Source organism: Prionailurus bengalensis, chromosome B4 (assembly GCF_016509475.1).
Source record: "Prionailurus bengalensis isolate Pbe53 chromosome B4, Fcat_Pben_1.1_paternal_pri, whole genome shotgun sequence".
In the NCBI taxonomy this organism is placed as follows: Eukaryota; Metazoa; Chordata; class Mammalia; order Carnivora; family Felidae; genus Prionailurus; species Prionailurus bengalensis.
In genome coordinates, this window is record NC_057358.1 from 73,262,657 (window position 1) to 73,280,399 (window position 17,743).

A 17,743-nucleotide genomic window follows, 5' to 3' on the forward strand; every position below is an offset into this window, starting at 1 on the left:
TTGAATCACCACTTCCTCTCCACCGGTTTCCCTGACTTCCGCCAGTTACTCTCAGCTCCATATCTGGGAAGTGACTTTGTCTATAACCTTGAAATACCACCCCCACCCCCTTTACTGCCAACAGTCTGAACAACTTGCTCCTGTCTTCATCACTCCCCTGAAACCACACTCAAGTGGCAAATTCTGGCTCTACCAATTAGGAGCTGTGGACCCTGGGCAAGTAGGTTTTCTCTTTGCCTCAGTTTCTTCATCTGCAGACGGGAGACGCAGAATACCCACCTCATTAGGTCGTTATAAAGATTCTACGATCGGCGGGGGGGGGGGGGGGGGGGGCCTGGGTGGCTCAGTCAATTGAGCGTCCAACTCTCGGTTTAGGCTCAGGTCATGATCTCACGACTTCATGAGTTCGGGGCCCACATCGGGCTCTGTGCTGAGCGTGCAGAGCCTACTTGGGATTCATTCTCTCTCTCTCTCTCTCTCTCTCTCTCTCTCTCTTCCCCTCCCCAGCTCACACTGTCTCTCTCAAAATAAATAAGTAAACTTAAAATTAAAAAAAAAAAAGGAGATTCCACTATCGGGCACATGGGCAGCACATACACCAGTACCTGACCTGGTGCCTACAGGCTACTGTGACTATGCTTGCTACCACTGCTATGACTTCTAGTCAAGGCAGGTGGCCTTGTCTCAGTCCTCATTTTCCTCAACTCCTTCCACGACAGGGAGCACTGCTTCCTGACCTCCACCAACATGCTCCGGAGCACTGCCTCCAAGCCTCCTTTACCAGCCCCCTCGCTCCTCCCTTATGCGGAAAGAGGGGTAGCTCTTCGGGCACACGCTCCAAATTCTTTCCTTTTTAAGGTTTCAAGCTCATAGTGTCAGGCTTCATCCCACAGAGGCATCTTTCCGATTTCTTTCCCCAGTCTTTTTCATCTTATAAAACTAGCATTCCTTTGCATTACGCAATAGGATCTCCCTTGTAAATACTACTTGATAATGATCGAGTCACTTAACATGTCACATGTTTCTTCATCTGTAAAATGAGAAGGCTGGAGGGAAAGTGGATCTCTCAAGCTCCTTCCTGCTCAGAAAAATTTCCACAAGTTCTTTGTAGACTCCAGCTGCCCGCTGGACTTCTCCACGTGGATGTTTGCCATTACCTCAAACTCTGCATGCCGAGCTGAACACATCACTGACCTCACGCATCAACTGTCCTATTCCTGTTAAAGATAACGTTCCCTCTCCTCATCACTCAGACTTGGAGTCTGGGTATTACTTTAATGCTGCTGAGTATCTAATCAGTCACCAGCCCCCATCAACATTCTTTCATACGTGCCCCCATCCTCTCTGCCCCTCATTCCTCTCCGCCCACAATCCTAACTTGCAGAGTTCAGTGCCTCTGTGCTACCTGCTGACTCTACCCTCTCCCTGCTGCAGACACACGTTCTGGCCCACTTCTCTTCCCCTCTTGCCAACTGTAACTTCCCAATGTCTGCAGGATGAAGTCTAATCTCTGGACCCTTACAATGCAACACGGATTGCTCATAACAATCTTTAATTTTCTCTCCCGTGATGTTCCTCCTGAACTTTCCGTTCCCCACCACGGATCTAGTTGTACGCAGTCTTCTGCTTTGTTCACACCATTCCTTTGGCCCTGAACATGCTTCCTTCCCCCTTCCAGTGAAGCCCATGCTTACTTAAGGACAACATTTCTTTCAAAGCCCAGCTTGTTGACTTTCATGCTTTTTTTTTTTCTTTTTAATTTCAAACCAACCTTCTCTGTGATATCTTTTTCCCATGACCAACCCACGACAGATTGTTTACCTGTGATGAATTCTTTCAGGACTTTTGTATAGATTACTCATTGGCTTACACAAGGATTCTTATATATCTTAATAGTCTCCTTGCATTCTATCATCCTTCCTAATTATAATCTCAACTCCTTGAGGCAGGGACCATAAACCTCACAGCTCCCTAGCACATGGTAGCAGCAAATATGTTAACAATAATAATGATAACTAAATTTAAAAAGCAAGCTATGATCATCTGTCTGCAGATAATGTATCAGTGCTCCCCACAAACACACTTTCTCAGGAAAACAAAATAACAGGTTGACCCCTGTGCATCCTACCTTGTTCACAGTATCCCAACCCTGGCTCTCACGGCTCCCAGAATTCCTCTTCTGTTCTGGTTCCTATATGCTCTTTCAAATGTCTGTTATCAAAATGCCCAGCCTATGATGTCCGGGAATTAACCTAATCCACATTCAGATGTTTTGAAACTACTGTGATTTCTCTAAGACAGAAAATACTGATAAACTTCAGAAGTCAATGAAGTCTCTGTATTTAACTGTAACGCTGGATTTAAGAGGACAAACTGTATGTTACATTAAGAAAAATCCACTTGAAACTTAATTTAATGAGAACAGCGAATGTATCTGAGCAGTGTGTATACCACAAAATTAAAAATCTTCCTCAATGGGTTCCTGGGTGGCTCAGTAGGTTAACATCAGACTCTTGATCTCTGCTCAGGTCATGGAGATCAAGCCCCAAGTGGACTCCATGCTGACAGCACAGAGCCTGCTTGGGATTCTCTCTCCCTCTCTACCCTTCCTCCACACGTGTATTCTCTCTCTCTCTTAAAACAAATAAATAAACATTTAAAAAAATCTTCCTCATCTACTGAAAATTCATAGATGTAAGTAATTCCTAAAAACACAGAGTTGAAAGCAACCTGCAATAGTTCAGCCTTTGAGAAAATTCTCTTTCTTTGCACATGTATATTTTTGCTCTAATGATATTTTTGATTATGGTTGAACTAAAAACACTGGATGGGATTTTCTTTGTTATTAAGGCTTAGCTAAGCTATGACAGCTAGCTCCCAACAAAAATACTCAAGAAATAATAGAAATAAGGAGAATTTTAAAGCATCACAAAGTGGTACATGTAAAAAGGATAATTTGTAAAAGAAAAAAAAATTTACAAATATGCCTTTACATGAAAATAGAAAATGAAAAACACACTATACCCTAATACCAAATGATATAATAATCCTTGGACAAGTTTTTCTTCCCTCTAGGCCTGTTTTCTCACTTTAAAATAGGAAGATCACATTAACTGATGCTCTCTCAAAGATATCCTCCAGTTTTAAAACCCCCTGGATTTATGATTCTATAATGTTTCTTAATGGATCACTTTCAGAGATAAGAAATGGGCTTGTGGACAAATCTTCTGAATAGGTGACTTAGGCTAGAAGTTGTCAGTTCTAGACAGAGAGGAATCACCTTGGGAGGTTTTTTTTATTTTTTAAATAACCTAACACACACCAGTTTCTGATTTAATTGGTCTAGGGTGGGATCAAGCATGGATATTTTAAATGCTTCCAGGAGAGTGTAACGTGCAGCCAGTACTAAGGTCTACAGATGCATACCAAGGGTTGCAAATGCAAACAGTGCCCAGGTCCACGAGAAAATGGGCAAGACAGACTGGCATAAGGAACCGGAGAACATGTACCCTATCTAGTTCAGTGGGAATAAGCCAGATCTTCCCTTTTTTTTTTTTCCAACAGATGCAGATTTTAAGTGAAAATCTGATGTTTAAATACTGACAACAGGGGCGCCTGGGTGGCGCAGTCGGTTAAGCGTCCGACTTCAGCCAGGTCACGATCTTGCGGTCCGTGAGTTCGAGCCCCGCGTCAGGCTCTGGGCTGATGGCTCAGAGCCTGGAGCCTGCTTCCGATTCTGTGTCTCCCTCTCTCTCTGCCCCTCCCCCATTCATGCTCTGTCTCTCTCTGTCCCAAAAATAAATAAACGTTGAAAAAAAAAAAATTTTAAATACTGACAACTAATTCCAAACAATTTTAAGAGAAAGTGTAGGTCACACAAAATGTACTCACAGACTTTATTTGGCTTTATAGTCACCAGTGTACAACCTCAACAAAATGAGTCCCATCAATCAAACACAACTTTTTCTCTGCACTCTGTCCTGTCTCTCCTGCTCAGAGCCTCTTCCTCCTATACCTGGGTCAGAACCTATCCCTTTCCTTTTCCTTTCCATTGTCTCTTTCTTTTCCAATCTTCTTCATCACTCCTAAAACAAGGAAACTGAGATCCACACATTTAATCTTTTATGTGTGGCCCTGGCTGTATCACTGGACAGGATTTTGTGCCTGGGAAAATTCAGGTTGTAAATTGTAACCTAAGGCTATGGTCCCATGATGTCAAAACTGGTTGGGTTAGTCAAATCAGGGAAAAAGTCAGTCAAGCTCACAATTCTGCATTACTTAGACTTTATCAAGCAACATACGGAGGTCTTCATTTGATTTCTGACTTTGTTTTGTTTGCTTTAAAATCTAAGCCACTCAGTCAACTCAGTCAGTTGAGCATCTGACCTTTGATTTGGGCTCAGGTCACGACCCCAGGGTCGTGGGATCAAGCTTTGAGTCAAGCTTGCGAGAAGCATGGAGCCTGCTTAAGATTTTGTCTCTCTCCCCTCTGTCCCTCCCCTGCTCGCGCATGCATTCTCTCTCTCTAAAATAAAAAAAATAAAAAAAATAAAAATTAATAAAATAAAATCTAAGCCACTGTGATTAGAATCATCCTTGGTGTTTTTAAAAAGCTCCTAAGTCTGGGCTCCACCCCAGGTCAACTAAATCTAAAGATCTAGAAATGGAATCTAGGCATTCACTGGTAGCTTTTCAAAGACCCCAAGTAGGTCTAATATGAAACCAGAGTTGAGAATCACTAATCTAACTCATCCCCTAAAGCAGTGGATTAGCAGCACATTTAACTCCAGATAACTGGTCATCTTGGATGACATCTTGAATAGATCTTTTAACTTGTTCAAGGGTTTCCTCAGCAATATTTTCATTGTTATCTTCACAACTCTGCGAGTCAGGGAGCTCAAAAACTATTACTAGCATTGGAGAGATGAGAAAATGAGGCATAAAAACGTTAAATGATTTGCCCAAGTGTGCCCAGCTAGTTAATTGGCAAAGACACATTGTAACTTGACTTGAGGCAGAGTTCCTGGATTGTGAACTTGGTGCTTGCTAAATTTCCCCAAAACATAGTGCCTTCCTGATCACCAAATTCCTTCACTCTCAGTAGGTAACCCTAACACATAGGTGGGCACTAGAAAGTCAGTGACTATAATGTGGTCCGATTTCAGAAATAAGTATAACAACGTTTTTAAAAGCCTCGGTCTAGGGTCAGTGGTCCAAGGTGTCTTTTTCTGAAGTCTATGATGTGATTTTGAAAGTGCTTACTTCTACACGCACCCTTCCCCCACCCCCACATCCCCTCTCAGAGTTTCCATTAAGGTATTATTTTGAGAAAAGCATTTTGAATGATTAACTATGCACACAATTTCAGAGGTAAGGGGAGCTTTGCTGATCAACTTTCCCAGCACCTCTGATAGATGACAAACCGAAAATCTCTTTTAATTCAATACATACGCAACACTAACATGGTGCCAAGCACTTCATACCCGTTATCTTAACTACATCGTCAGGCTAACTCAATGAGATGGGTACCACTACCACCACCATTGTCATTCTCTTCATTCCCATTTAACAAACAGAAAACAAGGCAGAAACCCTGAAGTTTAGAGATGCTAAACAAGCTGCCCAATATCCCTGGGCGGGTACGTTGGGATCTGGAATTCGTATCTGACTCAAACCCTCTGGCCTCATCCCCTACCTTCCATCACCAGGGGTGACAAAAGTGCAAGAAGTAAAAGATAAATCCTTCGTAAAAAGTAAAAGGAAATGCTAAGAGATGATCAGTGAACACTTATTTGAAAGGGCAGAGAAGTGGTATTTAGGCTAGGCCTTCACAGATCCATAGGATTTTAGTAGGCATTCCAGTCCAGAATCAACACCGATATTGAAGCAGAAAAGCAACAGGAAGAGCATTGGTGGACTGAGAGAAAGAGAGGGAAAGATTCAAGGAGTCAGATCATGGAGAGTCCTGAGTGTCCAGCTAAGGAACCGAGACTGATTTTAGGCAATGGGAACCCCCTGAAGGTTTTTTTTTTTTTTAATTTTTTTTTAACGTTTTATTTATTTTTGAGACAGAGAGAGACAGAGAATGAACGGGGGAGGGGCAGAGAGAGAGGGAGACACAGAATCGGAAGCAGGCTCCAGGCTCCGAGCCATCAGCCCAGAGCCCGACGCGGGGCTCGAACTCACGGACCGCGAGATCGTGACCTGAGCCGAAGTCGGACGCTCAACCGACTGAGCCACCCAGGCGCCCCGAGAACCCCCTGAAGGTTTTTAGAAGCAAAGTCATTAGGAAAGCAAACTGAGTTTTAGAAATTCAGATCTCATGGAAATGTGGAGATTGAATTAGGGGAGCAGAGCTTGGTACTGGAAGAGAGCAACCAGAAAGCTGTTAACACCTCATTCATTCCCTGCTTCACTCTTAACCACGCGTCGCACTTCGATGAAGCACTGGTTTCTTCAGGGCACCTCCACATCTGTTTCATGGTCCTCATATCCCAACACACTACTCGAATTGCCCTGTCTAGGTCAGGTGACAGGAACCTGAACTTGGGCAAGTGGGAATGGAGATGAGAAGACAGGTTGGAGAGGCATTTGCAAGGGCCTGGTAACCCAGGGGATAGGGGAGTGGGTAAGAAGTAGGGAGACGGTAAGAAAGAAGGAGAAGCAGGGGAGCCTAGTTGGCTCAGTTAGTTGGGCATCCAACTTCAGCTCAGGTCAAGATCTCACAGTTCGTGAGTTCGAGCCCTGTGTCAGGCTCTGTGCTGACAGCTGGGAGCCTGGAGCCTGCTTCAGATTCTGTGTCTCCCGCTCTCTGCCCCTCCCCCACTTAGGCTCTGTCTCTCCCTCTCTCTCAAAAATAAACAAACATTAAAAAACCTTTTTTTTTTAAAGAAAGGGAAGCAGAGTTTAAAGAAAAGAAGAAAAAAAAATCTCTCATATTTAAACTTGGGAGAAAAGGGAACAAATGAGATAGAAAAAGGAAGGGATGGTCACCAGTAGCATAAAGAAATGAATGAGGTGGCTAAGGTCTCAATCCAAGAGGCATTTATTAAGCTGCTGCTCTGTGCTGGGCACTAGGGGAACAACAGTGAGTAAGATTGGTTTTTGTCCTCAACTATCACCAGGAGGGAGGAAAATATAAAACTAGAATAACCAGATGCCTGGCCTTCTAGTCTCTGGACAAATGTCACCCTCCCACACAGGCCCCGCTAGAGGGTTATCTATTTCAAGCACCCATCCCTATCATGTGATCCTGTTTTACTTCTTCAATGCGCTAACAAAGATCTGAAATTCATTGTATGTGTGTTTATTGTATGTTTCCCCCACAGAAGCAGGAACTTTATACAGTTACAAATAGTTAAGTCCTCAGTAAGATATATTTATTGAATGTGCTGGGGGGTGGGGAGAGTAAATAAACCTCATCAAGGTTTCAAGACCTCAAATCAAACTAGGCAAGCCTCCTAGATGCCGAGAATTGAAGCCACTCTGAAGAGTAAAACCCGTTTTGAAGTTGGGACCCACAACCGGTCGGTGCCCCAGCTGGACTGTTTCACATAGCTTTCAACCCACCCCGCCTGAGATGTTTAAGAATGAGGCCGGCCGGTCACCTAGCTCAGGTTTTATTTCCGTTGTTCCTCTGACGTCAGAAAAAGCACGAGTTGCCGCACAGTTTCTTCCATCAAGGTGACAATTACAGCCTCGCTGTGCCCCGCAGTCTGCAAACCATACATTTATTCTCTCCTCCCCCTTATGTTAAAAAAAAATTTTTTTTTAAACTTCACTGCAGAGATGTCAAATCCCCATTTGCGTGTAAATAAATACCGTTTCTTAGTGCTGGGGGTCTTTTTCACTCTTAACTACCTAACATCGCCACGGATTCGTCAGAGAAAGTACGTGATCCTGGCGGCTCTGAGGTTTCCACCGGAGAAGCAGTGCTATAAAAACCGGGCCCGCGCCGCAGAGCGAGACACAAAGGACTCTCAACTGTAGCACCACCTTCTCAAGCCCCAGACAGCCTGTGAAAGGCATCCCGAAATGCGGTGACGCTGTGACCGCGAAATTCCTTTTGCCGCCATAGGCTCTTGTACACCCTGATTACAGTTCACCCCAAACCCAGGGGCGGACGATTCCGCAGGGAAGCAGCGCCCGTGCAGCCCCGTAACCTGTGGGGTCGCAGTGGGTGCTGAGCAGTTCGACGCTAGGGAAGCGGATTATGGGGGGGGGGGGGGGGGTGGACGGGCGCCCCAGGGCGTGCATTAGGACCGAGGAGCGCTTTCCTTCCGGCACAGACGCGGCGAGTTCAAAGGCCTTTTGTGGCAACATTTAGGAACGCGAGCGAGGTGCCGGGGACTGGGGGGAGGCGGGAGGAGAGGAGGCGAGGGCAGTCCGCGCCCGGGCCCCGCGCGAGCGGTGGCCTTTTGTTCGCCAGAGGAATCCAGCTCTCAGAACAGCACTTCTCTTTCTCCCCTTCTTCATTTAGGAAAGCACCTCTTCGGGGCGGGAAAGGGCAGTGAATCACCGCCGGCATCCTTTAGTAACCTTCCCCCCGCATCCTCCTACTCTAGTCTCCCTACAGAGAGAGGCAGACCTGGAGGAGAGACTGCAAACGTGCTCCTGTTTACTCGCGCTCGGCGGCTCGGTTCCCCGGCGGCGCCCAGGCCTCCAGCCCCAGCCGGACGCACGCATACCCCCGGGGGCATCACCTGCCCTCCTCTGGGCCAAGCGGACGCAGGAAATTCCCTCCAAAAGTCCAGGATTCGAGCACTTCTCGCGTACGCAGCAGCGCCCTCACGCCCGCTATACTCCTCGCCTCCCCCCGCCCAGACCCGCGTGGTCCCTGACCCCTCGTATCGTTTAACTAGATAACTAGATCTGAAGCCACACTCTCCCGCTATGAAAACAGACCCAAAAAGTAAGCCACAGCTCACGCAAAGGTGAAATCAGAGGCCCCTGCGCCTCCTTACGCTGCCGAGTGCGTCTGAAAGAACAGAGGACCTGGACTTTTCCTAAAGGCAAAATCCGAACGCATCCGGTAGAGCCGCACACTCATTCCTTCCATGCCCGCATGGGTGCCTTGTACGTTACCGCCTCCTCTCTCGCATCTAAAACATCCCTTTCCTTCCCGCTGCCGCTCCCTCAAGCTCCCCTAGAAAAGCAAAATCGCCTTACCTCGGGCAATAAAGGGAAAAGTGGCCAAAGGAGACCAGGTGTCCGCCCTTCCGGGATTCCCCCCCGGCCGTGTGATGTCCTTTGTATCAAGGTCTGGCTGTCTCGGCCGGGAAAAGGTGGCCTCCGTCAGCGAGGGCTGGGCGGGGAAGCTTGGCGTGGCGTGGCGGATTTCCGAGGAAGGTGAAGGGCGGAGGTTCCCGGCGACCTTCAGGCAGAGCGGCGTGGCCACCCCAGCCCGCGCTCTCTGGCTCTCCTCCTCCTTTCTGGGCCGATTGCATCAGAGCCTCCCCCCACCGCCAACCCCCACCCACACTCTGCTCGCCAGCCTCGCACTTACATCCACACGCTAGGGCGCGAAGGGTCTCGAATCGCAGTCATTCTCCTACTGGGGGGCGCGTCGCCTTTGCGCATCCATGGCTCGTGATGGTTTAAAGGGGGAAAGTCAGGCCATTCCTCCGCATCCCGCGTCCCGCCGCCTCCCCTTCCGCGCGCCCGCTCTTTAACCAAAGCTGCGTGTCACTGAGCGGTGCCCGTCACATGGTGTCTCCGCTGGCGGCCGCGCCTGGCGACCTCCCTCTTGCCGCTCTCAGAGGATGCAGCGACTGCGACTGGCGGAGACCGAGCATCGGGGAAGGGGCGAGGGAGGGGTTGCGGGGCGTGCGTGTGCCGGGCGCACTGACGGCGGCACCGGGAGCGGAGGCGGCGTGCAGCCTGGACACCTGCCCCACGCCCCCCCTGGGGCCTGGCAGCGGGCCCAGAACCCGGCTGCGGGGCCGGCTGGAGACCCGGAGCCCTTGGGAATGGAAGTGGGGGCGGCTAAGAGGGCGCCGGCGGAGGAGGGCTGTGTTAGGGGGCCGCATTTCGGGGTACGCCAGAGAGCAGATGGGCCGAGGGAGCCAGGGGAGTTGCATTGTGGGAAGGGCGCAGCGTGAGGATGGCCGCGGGAGTGGCTGGTCCGCGCGCAGCCTTGCAGGCGGCTGGCAGCGTCTGGAGCTGCGGGTGGCGATGGAGCGGTGTGTTGGCTCGGGGGACCGCACCGAGACGGGCCGGATCGGCTGGGGACGGGGGTGGGGGGCAGCAAGGGCACCTTTGGAAACCCTTTGTCCCTACCCCGCGGTGGGAGGCGCCTCCCCTCTTCCGGATCCAGCACCCGCAGACCTAGCCAGTCTTCCCTGAGACCTGTGCTTTGGCGCTCTGTTTGGGGGTCTGGGTGTGACGCGACCCCATAGATTTGCCGAGCTCGCAACGCGCACCTGCCTGGGCGCGAAGGGGCGCTCTTAATTCAGGGGCAGTGGGGAGCGAGGGATCAGGATGCAGGGGAGTGGGCAATTCGGCCAGTTTCCCTTTCTTTTGCTTCCTCTTTGTTTCAGGCACAGACCCTTTTAACTGGGCACTTCCCTGCAGGGGAGTTGTGTTTCCTTAAAATGGCGACAGGAAATCCCACCTGCGTCCCAGCCAATTAGGCTGTCATTATAGAGCGAAGTTGCGGGGTGGAAACTCGAGCTTTTTATTGACAGGAATCGTTCAGTCTCCGTGTTCCATCAAAACAGGAAAGGGAAGGTGAATCATAATTCAGAAATTAATCTACCTGGAGCGTTTCAACCGGGCAGACTGAATACGCCCTTATAGTAGTGGAGTGGCTATCACTTTTTTATTTTTTAGTTTTTAATCACTGCTGCAAAAGTGAGAGGACAACCAAATTTCAGACTCTTGACAACTAAAATCCTTTTTCCCTTTGAGCGGCAGTAAATGGGTTTCGTTAATATAGCAGTAGCCTCCTGAGAACCCTATTTCGAAGGTAATGTTCTTGCATAAACCCGACAAATTGAAAATGCAGTGCAAACAGAAGGGGGCAGAATCATGGCCGCTTACCTCCCATGGACCTGTGTTCAAATTCTGCCTCTGACAGTGCTGCCCTCCCAGGCCTCACTTTTGTCCTAGCCCTGTTTTCCCAACTTGTTGACAGAGGGTTAATTGTACCCACATCATAGTAATGTTCTACAGGTCCTCAAAAAGTTGATTTCTTTCCTACAGGAAGCTAATTTAGTATGGACTTACTAATTTGAAGTAGTGTGTGCATCTTGCCTGGCAAAATAATTCTGATAAATAAGGAAAGAAATCCGAATAGGCAAGATAGGTTAAACCGTGAGCATGGCTCTATAAGTCTCTTGAAATCTTTACTGTATGGGACAGAAGGTATATTCACCAATATTTGTTCGGAGAGCATATGATCTCAAGCTCATCTTTTGATAACTTATTTGCCAGTTTCAGGGTACCAAAAATGCTGCAATTACCTGGCATTTTTTTGAATTGGATTCAAGAGTGATGAATTCTACTCCTTGCCAGCTTCTGTGCTATGCACTTTACACATAAATATTATCTCATTTAATCCCTTCAACCACTCAATTAATTGGGTATTATCCTCTTTGTATAAACAAGAAAGCAGGTTCAAAGAGGCTGAATTGGCCTTGTTCACTGAAGGCAGAACAAGGTGAAGGTGGAAACCGGGAAGTGATCCCTGGTCAGGTCTCAACTGAAAGTCTGTGCTCGAGTCTTAGCCTTTTGCAACTAGACACTCTTGGTCCTGGAGTTGAGAAAGATCTTTGGCCTCATCTGGATGTTAGTTGACAACCTGGAAGGGGAGTGCAGGCATCAACATGGAAGCTGAAATGAAGGACTTCTGCTGTGTGGAGAGCTTGGGGAAAGGAGGGAAGAGGTAGTGTTCAGGACAAGCGACCAGTCACTGCAGTTGGTGTGTTTTTCTTCAGGACTGCTTGTAGGTGAAACTTCCTTTGAGTAGCTTAGCACTTAAACCCAAAAGCTGTGGCCTCAAATGGGGACCAAGGGTGTCATGGGGACAACTCCCCCATTCACTTGATGCTTACTGAGAGATCAGCATCAGGATAAGCACTTTACAGATGGTTTCTTATTTAATCCTCGAGACATTCCTAAGACGTACAGACCATCTGAATCTCTGATTCAGATGTTCAGCAAATCATCGCAAGTTCACACAGGTCTAATTGGCACATCTAGCTCTAGAATCCCAAGCTGACTCCAAAGCTGATTCTCTGTGTGTCTGGCTCTAACATGTTCCCCGACATGTGAACAGCTTTCTTTGGAGGGCCAGGAGGTGGGACAGGCCCCAGGCCACTCCACCTTCAGGTCCTTATGACGGCCCTGTTTCTGGAGAGCTCAGGGAGTCAGTTTGCTCTGAGTTCCAAGGGCATTGTTCCCAAACGGTACTAAGGTGGTCAGGACACATTAACGGTTGTATTGTGGGCTGCCCTATGCAACTGAGAAGATAAAAATTCTCTGTCTGCCCTGAATGTAATGCCGGAGAAGGAATCTATACTGTGAAGGGAGAGTTTAGTCCTCTCGGGTCACCTGGGAGTTTTCTAGTACCCCATGGGTCCTTTCTGGACGGTTCCAGGAAGGAGGGGTGGGTTTGTGAAGAAAGATCCCCAAAGGAGATTCAGCCTGAACTTGAGTCACATCTGCTCTCAATCCAGCTTCACCCCGTACTCACCTGGGCTGCAGGTTGCCCAGGAGGACAGTGGGAAGGGTCACCACTAGCTGCTCACTTACAGAGACACTATGCCTTCCTCCATGCATTTCCAGAGCTTTCCAATATTTCTTGTGGATGAATTTTGAGTAATAGGATAAAAACTGTCTTCTGAATATGTAGTTTTTCTTTTTAATCTATAAAGAACTGTTCTAGGACAGTCTGAATTTTAAGAATGGCGAAACCAGAAAAGTCAACTGGTGAGGTTAATTCAGTCTAAGCGTCCTGTACTTTTTCTGCTTGTAACAGAAGCAGTACAGCCATCTGTGAACAAACCTTACCTTGTTAGAAAATAAGTTATTTATTCTGAAATCAGTTTTTTGTTCCTATGTATAGGGTCCACTCTAAAATAACAGATGGTCCTTAACATTACTGGTCTTTCTTTTGACTGATGTAATCACATTTCTTTGCCTCATTAACCCTTTTTACCATCGTTGGTCTTTAGATCTTATCCATAGATGACAATATTTTGACACTAGGAATTAGTTAAGCAGCCACAGCAAAAAGCAATTTGCAACTGAAGTTCCCAGTTGTCTTAGCCATCTTTCTGCAGATACATAGCACTGTGTGTTCTAACCCCTCTCCACAGCACTGTGACAGGGCCTGCTGTCACCTCTTCCAGCAGTAAAATGAACATTCTACCTCATTGGATTTGTAATTGATTGGTCCTGGCAGGAGGTCAACAATCCCCCTGACTCTAAACTGAATTTAAATTAAAATCTCTGAGTGGGCCTCTTTCAAAGTGTGTATTGTCTCTGATTTTTGGCCCAGGGCACCTTAGTGGGGTGGTTTGTTTGTTTGTTTGTTTATCTTGGGGAAGCAGGGAGTAGGACTCATTAAGTATTGTGACTGTATGGCAAGCTGATAGAGAACCAGGGCTGAGATCAGTGTAATTGATGTGTAATTTACCTGACACTTATGCATCATTGTACAGGTCAGCTGTGAGTGTATCTCCCTAGCTTGTTGGCAAATGGGGTAATGATACCCATCTTATGGTCAAATGCGTCAGTGTGTACAGAGTACTTACCACGATGCTTAGTACATAGTAAATGCTGAATAAATGGTATCTGTTATTATTTTCACACTTTGCAGAAAAAAGCATGGAGCAATGACTTTTCAAAGCCTGAGTTTAGAGGCACAAACTATCAAGCCCACACCTCTACGCCCATTTGTCCCACTGTGGGAATGGGGAGGCAGACGGTGTCAGAGAATAGTTAGCCCTCTGTTTCAACTCTCAACCTTATCTTTAAGGTGAGAAAGCAAAGTTTAGGATCTACCTAATAATGTATTAATTAAAAAGTAGAAGTGTTCCCAAGCAGTATGGTCTCTACTTACTAATGGTGCCAGTGTAAATTGGTACCACTTTTTGTAAGGTAGTAAGTTAGGTGGTTGAGGGTAGGCTCTGGGCCAGATTTCCTGTGTTCTAATTCTGACTCCATAGCTTACTAGCTCTGTGACACTGGGGAAGTTACTTAATGTCTTTGTGCCTCAGTTTCCTCTTCTTTAAAACAGTAATGAACAATAATACCTATCTCACAAGGTTATGTGAAATTTGTATGTTAATAAGTGTAAACACTTAAAATAGTTCACCACATATCTTAAGTATTCAACAAATAATGAAAATTGTTAGTGGAAAACAGTATGGCAATAAATAGAACTTGGATTTCATTGGTGTCACTTCTGAGACCCTGTATCCTAAGAAAAATGCACAAAGATGTTCACTACTAGCACAGAGGGCACGGGCACAGGCAAGTAAAGGTTAAAAGCATGTTTATAAATATTCATTTAAAGCAAGGATGACATAGGGACGCCTGGGTGGTTCAGTCGGTTAAGCAACTGACTTCGGCTCAGGTCATGATCTCACAGTTTGTGGGTTTGAGCCCTGCTTCGGGCTCTGTGCTGACAGCTAAGAGCATGGAACCTGCTTCCGATTCTGTGTCTCCCTCTCTCTCTGCTCCTCCCCCTGCTTGCAGTGTGCCTCTCTCTCAAAAATAAACACTAAAAATTTTTGTTTTAATAAAATAAAGCAAGGATGACATAAATTCATAAATGACCTATTGAAATAAAATACTCTACTGGCTAGGCTTGGACAGAGCTATAAACCCTCCATAAGCCCTTAGAGATACTTTGGGAAAGAGGATACAGGGCTGACCTGTCCTTTATCCTGATCCAATGTGATCCTTCTTTCTTTCTTATCAGTTTGGGTGCCCAAAGGCAATAGACCTAGAGAGAGGATCTGCATCCAAGAGTGAGGGTTGAAAGGCATCAGGGAAAGATTAGAAAGATAAGAAAATGAGAAAATGAATGACAAGATCAGGAGACGGGAATGTCTGAAACAAGTCACGTGGCAGGGTAGGACTAGAGCTGGCTCATCTCAGGATGTTGGAGGCTTTCATGCTGCTATTTGATGCTACAATCTTACTGGGGAAAAATAAGGGTTTTTGTCTTTTCTGATGACAAGATAGCTTTGAGAAGGAGGGGCTGTTTTTGTTTTTATTTTATGTTATTTTATTTTTTACTGCTGGCAGTACTTAGGGGGAAGAGTCCTATTCATTACTTGAGTAGAGTAACACGCTTTACTAAAATAAGATTCTATTCTAAATGATTGTTCTTAAAATAGGAAATACCCAGAAATATCCATTTTGAAGGACTCTTTATTCAGTTATATTTTAGGCACACGAAGCTACTTCATAATCACAAAGGGGATAATTTTAACAAGAAATTTAAAACTGATAGTCCTCTGTTGATAAGTATTTATAGTTTTTTATACCAACATATATTTATGTGCTTCTAAAATAAAATGCTCAAGGTTTTTATTCAAATGTAACATGTCTGAGATTGAACTCATCACTTCTTTCCCCGACCCAAAGGGCCTTCTCCTGTAGACGCCACCTTGGGAAACAGCACCACCATGGACACAATCACTCAAGCTAGGAGAAGGGGAGTATCTTGGCTGTCTCCCTCACTCTTCATGTTAAGTTAATTAATTCTTCGAATTAACATTTACTAAGTGTCAGGCATTTTGCTGGTCTATCATGGAGCTTGGAGTTAGAGTGGGAGGCCAATATTCCTGAGGTGGTTTTGGCAGTGGATGTGAAAATTACAGATGGAAAGGAGTGCTCAGAGGAAAAGAGCATGACCCTGTGAGCGTAACAGAGGAACATGTACTGGCCTGGGAGTCAGGGAGGCTCCCCTGAGGATATGAGCCTTCTTGGATTCTGTCCTCTTCTTACTAAGGTGGGTGTTTTTTTTTAATTATCTTTAGCGTTTATGTATTTTTGAGAGAGAGAGACAGAGCATGATCGGGGGAGGGGCAGAGAGAGAGGGAGACACAGAACCTGAAGCAGGCTCCAGGCTCTGAGGTGTGGGCACAGAGCCCAACATCGGGCTTGAACTCACAAACGGTGAGATCATGACTTGAACCGAAGTTGGACACTAAACTGACTGAGATGCCCATGCGCCCCTTTACTTAAGGGTTTTAATAGGGAGGGGGTGATGAACATGGTCCAGTGTGCATTTTCAAAGGAATAATTGCCAGTCCCATTGCTCTGCTGCCTAAATACTTCTGGCATCTGTTCCTTTTTCTCTATCCTCATGGCCATCACTAGCGTGAGCTTCCATCAACTCACTCCTGGCCAAGTTCCTTCCAAAGAACATTGATTATGTACTTAATCATTAAAAAGATCTGGATTATACTTATTCAACACAATATGTACATGTACGTATTTCTCAATAACATATATGTATTACTGTCCCATTTATTATGTACCTTAAAAACGTTCCCCCAAATTTTTAACAATTAAATAGGATTTTACATTTTGTATTTATTTGTTAACAATATTTTATTCTATTACTAAAAAGATTCCTAATGGTCATTAAAACATTAACATTTAACTTTAAATTTTTTTTTCAATCTTTATTTTTGAAAGAGACAAAGTATGAGCGGGGGAGGGGCAGAGAGCGAGGGAGATACAGAATCTGAAGCAGGATCCAGGCTCTGAGCTGTCAGCACGCAGCCTTACACAGGGTCAAACCCATGAACCGTGAGATCATGACCTGAGCTGAAGTCAGAAGCTCAACTGACCAGATGCCCCAAAATATTAACATTTTAATTATGTAAATTGATTCAGTATACTTTATTTTTATTTTTTAAATATTTATTTATTTATTTTTGAGAGAGAGAGAGCAAGCAGGGGAGGGGCAGAGAGAGAGAGAGGAAGACAGAATCCCAAGCAAGCTTCGTGCTGTGAGCACAGAGCCGGATGGAGGGCTCAATCCCACAAACAGTGACATCATGACCTGAGCCAAAATCAAAAGTCAGATGCCCAACTGACTGCACCACCCAGGCACCCCAGTATACTTCACTTTTTAAATTGTGTTTAACACTCTGTGATACAGCAATTCACAAGTCTGGTTCCAGATTTGATTTATTTTGACTCTGAATTTAGTGGCTGTGACAGCTAGAAAAGAAACCTCATAGACACATGTGGACCCAGTGGAGACAGTGCAGAGATGGCTGCACTTACCAGATGAAGCCAGTCATTTCTTCATCCCATCCCCTAATTTACAAAGATGTATTTTATTCATTGTTCATCTACAAATGTATGCTTAGATGAGGGTCATCATTAATAACTACAGAAGTGAGCCCATAAACCCTACTTGATACTTCCGTATTGGTTTTGATGGACTTCTTAACACTTTTGTTTAGATGGGCATTTCTTTACCTTGCAATGTGGCCAAAGAGCTCTTATGAGAAGTGAAAGTGTCAGCTCTACTTTTTCTTATTTCCTTATGCTTGTATTATCCATTTTTGGAGGACAAGTTAAACTAAAACGTAATTTAAAATTTTAATCAACTAAGCACACAGAAATGCAATACATCACAATATGCCAAAAGGTGACAAATTAACAAGGGCATCATTGTCACCCCCCTGGGTTCCTTCCTCAAGATACCCTGAGTGTTGCAAGTGACAGGGGGCCATCTAATGTGTGGGCTGAGGGAGGGTCACCAATG

General features: G+C 45.8%; 1 protein-coding gene across 2 annotated transcripts in view; it reads right to left on the reverse strand.

Annotated features, from left to right (window-relative positions):
* SLC38A1 (solute carrier family 38 member 1) overlaps nt 1-9,890 on the reverse strand; it is a 70,247-nt gene extending 60,357 nt beyond the window's left edge. Inside the window, exon 1 of one of the 2 annotated variants that reach the window (XM_043563505.1) lies at nt 9,506-9,890. The gene's annotated coding sequence lies outside the window, so the exon portion shown is untranslated. Of the gene's footprint in view, nt 1-9,168 lie in introns of both variants that reach the window. The other variant, XM_043563504.1, reaches the window with a different exon arrangement.
* Nucleotides 9,891-17,743: the final 7,853 nt, after the last annotated feature.